This window comes from Cebus imitator, unplaced genomic scaffold, assembly GCF_001604975.1.
Source record: "Cebus imitator isolate Cc_AM_T3 unplaced genomic scaffold, Cebus_imitator-1.0 Scaffold52, whole genome shotgun sequence".
Classification (NCBI taxonomy): domain Eukaryota; kingdom Metazoa; phylum Chordata; class Mammalia; order Primates; family Cebidae; genus Cebus; species Cebus imitator.
Genome location: NW_016107367.1, coordinates 6,740,909 through 6,749,242, shown reverse-complemented (window position 1 = coordinate 6,749,242; position 8,334 = coordinate 6,740,909). Strand labels below are relative to the sequence as shown.

Genomic DNA, 8,334 nt, shown 5'->3' with positions numbered 1-8,334 from the left:
AAAAAAAAAAAAAAAAAAAAAAGTTCTGGTTTCTATCTTGCCAGTTCTCACTGCTGGCACCTCAGACTTTCTCTCCATGTCCCTACATCAACAGTGAGGATAACCTGGGGACTTGCCTCTGGGGTGTACACAGCCGTATACCAGAGGCTGGGAGAGGACAGAAAGCAGGCTCTACCTGGGGATTTTTCTCCTGTATCATACTGGTGAAGGCCACAACCTGCTGAGCCCTGCCCTCTGCCTGCCCCAGTTGACAACTCCTTTTTTCTGAGCAGAACCTCTGGCTCCACTCCCTCAGAGCCAGCTCTCCCCTCCTGCCACCCATATTCCAATGATAGCCAGAGCTGCTTTTAGCCCAATCATTGCCTTTGTGAGAGCTCAGAAAAGGTGGCCACTCTGGAAAAGCATATGACCTGGACCACAGGCTTGATTTCAGGCTCCAATCACACTCCCTTGGCCAGGCACCCTTGTGCAGTGCACATCCTGTACAACTGTACATGGCATTCCTGCTGGCAGCACTCAGGAGCATTTAAGAAAAGTGCCAAGAGATTTGCAAACACTGGAGTCTGTAAAGAAACAGCTAAGTGCAATCAATTGTCTAAGCTTTGCTTTATAACCGAACAACATGACTAATAAAGTGTCCCAAACTTTTCATTTATTTTCCTTTACTTTCACCTTCAGCCAACTCACACAATGTTAAGTGTCCCAAATTCTTATTGTTTATTAATAATTATTTGTTGAGGGCTGACTGTGTGCCGGACTCTGAAGGTACAGACATAACTACGACCTGAATTTTGTCCCTGAGGGGTCTGAAGTCTAGGAGGCAGGCAGCCGCATAGACCCGGAGCTCTAGGCCTGGGCTGTCAGAACACTGCACTGGGTTCAAGGGCAGAAGGCCCTTCTGGGACTGGGATCCAGGATGAGACAGCGGCCTTGAGCAGGGAGCAACCAGTACTCTTCTCAGCCGGGCCTTTCTGGCAGGGCTGGCCTTTGCTCTGACTTTAACCCCGCTAGCAGAGAAGCTGTTTTCATCACTTCTAACCGCACCCTCCCTGGAAGTCCCTCAACTAATGCATTTCTTTGGAGGCAGGCTGCTGCCCCATTTGGGAGCGGACAGTGCTCTCCTTGCACAACCTCTCAAGTACAGTCGCGTCGGAGGAAAAGCACATTTAACCTGTGCGGGATTTGCAGAACGAGCAAGTTTTGCCGATGCACGCTCCTGGAACAGAATCACCTTTTGTACGGTATTAATGTAAAAGTTTCATTTAAAAGACGCCAGCTGTGGTCCTACCCAGGTTTATTCATATGGGACCTTCACTGGGTCAACTTAATACTTAACTACTGCTTATTATCCCATCAGTCTTCAGGGACAACCCATGATCTAATTGCCCAGCATTTATGTTGCTTGGTAACCACAAATAGAGAATAATAGTCCTTAAAGGGGCAGTGTGGAATTTCATGCTCCTGCAGTGAAGTACACTTCATTTCCCAGAGCACCCTGTGTTTTTTAATTCAGTGAATAAAAATGTGTAATGAATAATTAATTATGTGCTTGGAGGCACAATAGCTGTCTACTTTTGAATATTCATCAGCGGCATTATTAATTCACTAGAAATCCCAGGGAGGAATGGGATAGGCTTTTAGCCTAGCTGGAGGACTTAAAGATAATGCTTTGCAACACGCACAAACTTTTTTAAAGCCGACTTTTCTTTGGGAGTCGCTTTCTGGGTAATTTTCTTCTTTTAAGAACATTTTGCCACGGTCCGGATTCCCGCGGAGCTGGTGGGACTCAGAGACCACCAGTGACCATGAACAAGACCCACTCTGGAACTCCCGCCTGGAAAGTCCCATTAATAACCAGGCCCACTCGCCTCCGCGGCCCCGGGGTGCTAATGGCAGCAAGAGGCCTGGCCGCAGAGGCTGGAGCCCGCGTTCGCTCCCGGAGAAGAAAGCAGCGCGCGCACTCTGCCCTCACCTAGCGGGGACCCTCTCCCGTCGCGGAGATGGGGACCTCGGCCCTCCCTCTGCAGCCTGCCGCGTATCCTGCATGGCTCCTGAGTAGCCTCCGAGGCCAGTGGTGTCAGACTCAGGGCTGGGATCCAGGCCTCTAGGCCTCCCACCGACTTCTAAACACAGCTGCCAAGGCACCTCCCTGCCAAGGGTCCTGCATCGTCTCCTCTGCAGTTTTCTGAACTCTTCCTCACCCCACTTTCTCATTTAGCCCCAGAAAATCTTTCTGGCCTCTGGATTGCGAGCTGTCCACCTAACGCCCTCTCCTTCCTCCTCCTCTAATAACCCTGCAGCAAGGGGCAACATGGCGCCCTGCTGGACGATTACACTTCCCACCTTACCTTGCGAGGGAGCTCGTCATGTGACTGAATTCTAGCCAATGAGAGGCATGCGGGAGTTGCTGGGCGGAGCTTCTGTGGAGCCTTTCTGAAAGCGGTTGGAGGAGTCCTGCTTGCTCTCAGCCTTTCTTCTTTCCTCCCGTCTGGGATGCAGAAGAGATGGTTGAAGTTCCAGTAGTCATGGTGGATCATGAGGAAACTGAGAAAGGAAATAAAGTGCTTGGAGGTTGGGTAAGAAAGAAGGAGCCCGGATCCCTGCTGACTATAGAATTCTCCCTCACAGCCTGGAATTGCCTCCTTCCAGCCTTCTTTCACATGGAGAAGTGAACCTCTAACTTATTTAATCTGGATCATTCTGGGCTTTCTGTTGTGTGCAGTGGAACCCAATCTTCAGTACTACTCTTTTCAGTACTAATTTTCTCTCACTGGTGATGCTGGTTATTTGTCTGCTCAGTAGAATACCCAGGGAACTTGGTGAAGATCGAGTTCTCCTTCCCAGAGTTCTGTCATTTTCCCTGCATTCTTTTTAGATTTTATAGCATTTACTCTTTCCTACAGATGTGAAAATTCTTTGAAAAGTTAACGTCTTGAATAATAAAAGATGGCCTGAGCCACCCACGCAAAAGTAGGAGCTTTAAGCAAAGTTTTGTAAGGAGGACTGCAGAACTTCTCTGTGTGTCTCTTTGGGACCTCAGAATTTTAACTGGAAAAGGCAGGAGGGGACTGCTTGGTTTAAGGATCTCTCCCTAACTGTGGTTTGGAAAAGTTTTTTAATTTGAGAGTTTAAATAGTCAATAAAAGGATTATTCCAACCTGGTTGATCCATGCTCTGAACTCCCATGGTTCATCATCTCTAAGATACTAAAGTGCACTAATATTTTATAGATTAAGGAAGGAGAAATTCTGCCAGCTATAATTGTAAGATGCATCCTGATTCCAGAAATGTTAAATGTGAAGAAATTGCTTTTTAGATCAATAAAGTATGGTACATATAGTTAACCATAAGATTAACTTAAGCGTCATTACCCACAACCAGCCACAGATATACTACATAGAATTCTGCTGTTAACTTTCTGTTCTGCTCTTGCTAAGAAATAGGTGAGAACTTTCTGTATTCCCAAGCAGATTTTGTTCCACAATAAGAATACCAGGAAGGGCACCACTTTCTGGAAATAGATCCTTATCTATTTTGGAAAACATATCTGTCTCTAGGTTGCTCAAAGTTTACTTTCAGTACTAATTATCTCTTACTGGTGATGCTGGTGGTTTGCCTGCTCAGTAGAATACCCAGTGATGATTATGTAGATTTTCTGTCACCTGATACTCTCTCCCTCTGCTCTTGAGCTCTGTGTACTCTGTGTGTGTTGGGCAGGTTGCACTTGCATTTTGTTGATAAGAGGGACTTTCTTGTCTCTTTGTATCAGATGCCATCGATGGCCTGAGCCCACTGGATCACTTGCATCTAGGGTGGACTGTTTCTAGCCCACTGACAGCTTCCCACCTCAAGTACCTGAGATTCTCTTTCTCTTCCTTAGTGCTTTCCCCATTTTCTCAGAAGTGGCTCAACCAATGGTGGATAAATTCTCCAGCCTAACCCTTCTCTGATGGACAATTCTGAGGCCTGCCCACATGGCTTCTCGGAGGGTCCCCAGCAGCATGCAGGTCCAGATTCTCCCAAGGGTAACTCACTCCTTAGCACATGATTGTTGGGTTTCCTCCTTTCCCTGTCTGATTTTCCCTGCTTCTTCACTTTTACTTCCTAGGATTCTTTCCCAAGTAAGCTACCTGCACCAAAGTTGTTTCACCAGGATCTGCTTTGGAGGGAACTCTTTATCAGAAAAAGTAACTCTCTTACTGGCCTCCAGGCTGAAAATGTTTTCTTCCAGTAGGCAGGCAAGTTGATACCATATAAAAAATTTATTGTGGCTGCAGCTTAGGGGTTATGATCTATTGTTTATGTGATAGTAATGGCTCCAGATGAGTCCACCCCCAGGTCTCCATGCCCGCACGTAGTCCCCTTCCGCCTTTACTCTTGTCTAGGTTGTATGACTTTGGCCAATGAAACAACAGCAAATATGATGTAAGTGGAGACAATAAGTGCTTGCACATTTGGCTTTGCCTTCTTAGGGCATTTCTGCCAACATACAAAGAAGTCTGGTCTAGCCTAGTGGAGGACGAGACAACATCCCAACCAAGTGAGGAGAACTGAGGCATCCGGACCAGCAGCCAACACTGTCAGATGTGAATGGGGTTGCATTCACGTGGCTCAAAGATACTAGACTCAAACTTGTAGACATCTAATTATTTTAAACAGCCCAAATGAGCAAATTTTTAGCTGATTAGAGTGAGCATTATTTGCATACCCTACAGGTAAGATAAACCTTGTAGCCATAAAGATCCCTAAATTTCAGCTGTCAGACCCAGACTGCCCTCTGGGCTGCTGAGTAACACCACCTAGACATGTAAGACTCCTCTCCAATCTCCCTCTCCCCCAGGAGTTCCCTGGCCCTCCTTCTTCCCTTTGTTCTCCCTTACCCTTCTGGGTGGTGGCCCCTGGACAGCGTCATGCTGTGATCAACTTTCTTGCATGCAAACCTGTCAAAGTGGCACCCAAATAAAGTCCATTGTGTACTACTGCCACCTCATGGTTATATCTTATCTCCTGATCAGCCACAGAATCCCTCAAATCCACTACAGTGGGGAAAGTCAGAAAAGACCAAACCCACTAGGGCCGATGCCCTTGAACATGTGGGCTGCCGAGAGGCTGCAAAAGCAGGGTACGATGATGGAGTAGAGAGACCCAGAGCAAGGAGGCCAAAAGAAGGGGGCAAGGAGGAGAGAAAAGCCTACTGGGGCTGGAGAGGGAAAAGCTCCTAGGAATGGCAGCGTGTCAGAAGAAAGAAGACAGTTGGTTTTACTAAGAGTTGCTACAGATTATGTGAATCGTGTTCAGAATTCCTGTTTGGATTTCCCCGCTTTTAATGGGATATTGTTTTGAGACCGAAACATTTGGGTTCCAGTCTCAAAACAATCAATATCTGATACACAATGAATATCCTTCATATAGATAATATACATATACATATAATATACATATACGTATAATATACATATACATATATTTTAAAAAGCCCTCCAGTCCAGCAGTAAAAAGTTCCTTAGATTTTTCTATTTCTCCAAGTTCCTGACTGAGACATACTGCATCTGCTTTTAACATGTGAAAACAGCAGCATCCGTGCAGTCATAACTTAAGCCATCATCATTTTCCTCAGCAAAGTCACACTTTTATGAAAGTTGGACAGGAAGTTTAAGTGTATGCATTTGGATCAGTGAAGACTTTCTTGCACTTTGTTCTTAGTTGAGTTGAGACTGGGAGTCATATTTACATGTATCCTTTACTCCTGGGAGCATAACGCTGTGCTGATAATAACTGTGGGAAAGCAGGCAAACCCTGCATTCTAGATTTATCCCCACTACCCCTATGTTTCTTCAAGTGAGGAGTGGAGGAATCATGAATAATAAATATGGAGATAAGAGAATGAAACTGGGAAATCAATTTACTGCAAAATATTTGCATATTTTATTAAAAGAAACTGTGTATGAGACCCATAACAGGGCGTGATGATTTATATTTTGATTTGATGCATCTGCACCGTGCCTCTGGGAGAAGTGACGGCGCTCAGGCATCCATGCAGGACTTTTCTTTTCTATTGATCTCAAAGACTTGTGGTGTATTAGGGTTCAGAGGGATTGAATGTTGATTCTGTTCCCCTCATTTTACAGAAAAGGAAGTGGAGGTCTGGAGATATTATGTAGGTTGGTGGCAGACGCAAGATTTACCTGGAAGAAATTCCATTGCCCTCAAAATGTAAGAAAATGTGATAAAAGGATAAAGTAACAGAAGTGTGCATAGCCACAGCCTTTTACATCTTTGCTAAAAGTTAGGAAGATAAGAATCCTTGTCTCCTATTCTTATAAAAACACACATAAACACAGACAAATGCATATTTGGATATATTTGACATCTCTTTTGACACAGATGGGAAAAATCGTTCACTGAATATATGCGAGACATTCCCACCCCAACCCTTTCCCTACTCTAAGAACAAGTTATGGCCAACAGATCCTCTTTCAGTGACTTGGTGGGAAAGTTGTGGACTTGCCTTTCCCCTCTCCACACCCTCTCTGTGATGTAAAAAATTTCGAAAAGAGTGATGTCCCCATTGGCTACTGCTGATTATTTGACAATATGTGAAGCTTAGGAATTGCTACCCACTCAAAACCAGAAGGCCTGTGATGATTAGCATCTTCCTTTTAGGTTGTCTGCAGTTCCTGTCATTTGCAAGACCATAGTTCCATTTGGCAGCTTCCACTCTGGATTGACCTTCCCAGGATCCACTCCTCCCTTTCAGATGCTGCCCTGCGGATTTGTGATGCTGCATTCCTTATGGTCCCCCATGCTGCCCAGCAAGCTCCCAAGATTCGTGGCCAATACCTTCTCATTTCCTATAGAGGGTCTTCCAGACTCTCCACTGTCCTTACCCTCCCTTTCTCTCAGAGTGTGACTGTGCCTCCTACTGGCTGGGGTAAACAGGAGCTATTTGGCTGCACATGCAGAGTGTGGCTATTAGACTGCCTGCTTTTAGCATGATGCCTGGCGTAGAGCAGCTGCTTGGTGTGTGTTTGCTGAGTGATTGAATTAATGAGGCAGCAGCCTTGGAGGTACAGGTCCAGTGGAGCCAGGGTTCAGCCACAATGAACACAGGCATCTGTGGATTGGGGGAAATGAAATAATCCATTTGGGAGTACCTTGTCTTAGACTGGAAAGACTGGGATCTAGAGTGGAAAGACAGCTGTCCACATGACTTTCAGGAAATAATCCATCCCCCATCAATTCATTCATTCATTCATTATCCCATAAACCATCATCCAGCACTTGCCTCAATTTGGACATCATGGTAGGCAATGAGAATGCAGACACAGTGAGAAACATGCACTGCCTATAGAATGTTCACAGTCTTGTAGGAGACGTGAATAACTAAGCTAACATGGGATGGATAGTCGTGAGGCACCGAGTCAGGGGCAGTTCCAAGCAGGAGATTTCATTCAGCTAGGGCAGATGGTCAAGGGTGACAGGGGCATTGGAGCTGGGGCTTGGCAGATGAGTGGGAATGTGGCAAGTAAAGAGAGATGGGAAGAGCGTGGGCCTCTTGTGGGCAGGAGGAAGCTGGGAGGGAAGCAGTTTTGAAGGTCTGAAGGATTAGGGGCCTTTGTGAATTTCTACCTACCGTGGAAAAGCTGGGGGTGTGGGGAATATCCTTTAGCCAGGCCATGCAGCTCCCATGAGGCTGCTGGGGAATCGAGTCCAGAGCGTGTCGTCATTTCAGATGGAAAAGGTGGCCGGCGGGAGGGGCACTGATGAGATTCCTGGTGTGTATTTGTTATTAGCCTTTGGAACTTGTGTGTCTGCCTTGGGTTTGCAGGACTCCTGGGCTCACTTGTCTTTGCAAACACAGAGTTTGCCTTTGTGGTGTAGATGAGGAAATTGGGTCCAGAGAGGGCAAGACAGGTCCAAAGTCGCATACAGCCATGTGCAGCCAAAATGTTAGGTGGCATTACTCACAGAGGCATTCAGTGATGAAATGAAAGTAGTGCTAGAAAGAGAATGAAGGTCGGAGGGAAGAGAACCACAGGAGCCCACTTGTTAGAAATTGGGTCCCCACAGAGCGTTTAAAGATTGGAGTGAATATCAGATGCTTCCTCTGCTTCTTGGGCCTACTTCTTCTTCTAATACTAATGTACCCTAGCTGCCTTCTGGAGTATTACCTCTTCTCCTTTGTATGCATTCTGGAAGGAGCTGCCGTTCAAAGGGCCCTTTACTTCTCTAGATAAATCATGGGCACATGACCCAAGCTCAACCAATGAGATTCTCTCCTGAGATTTTTGACCAGAGACAGGCATGTATTATTTAAAAAGGGTTGATGCTGGT

At 45.9% G+C, this 8,334-nt stretch overlaps 1 long non-coding RNA gene across 1 annotated transcript in view; it reads left to right on the top strand.

Annotated features, from left to right (window-relative positions):
• LOC108304107 overlaps window positions 1-7,548 on the top strand; it is a 26,180-nt gene extending 18,632 nt beyond the window's left edge. The window contains exons 3-4 of the long non-coding RNA XR_001825132.2: window positions 1,226-1,236; window positions 7,534-7,548. This is a non-coding gene — a long non-coding RNA (uncharacterized LOC108304107). The remainder of the gene's footprint in view (window positions 1-1,225; window positions 1,237-7,533) is intronic.
• Window positions 7,549-8,334: the final 786 nt, after the last annotated feature.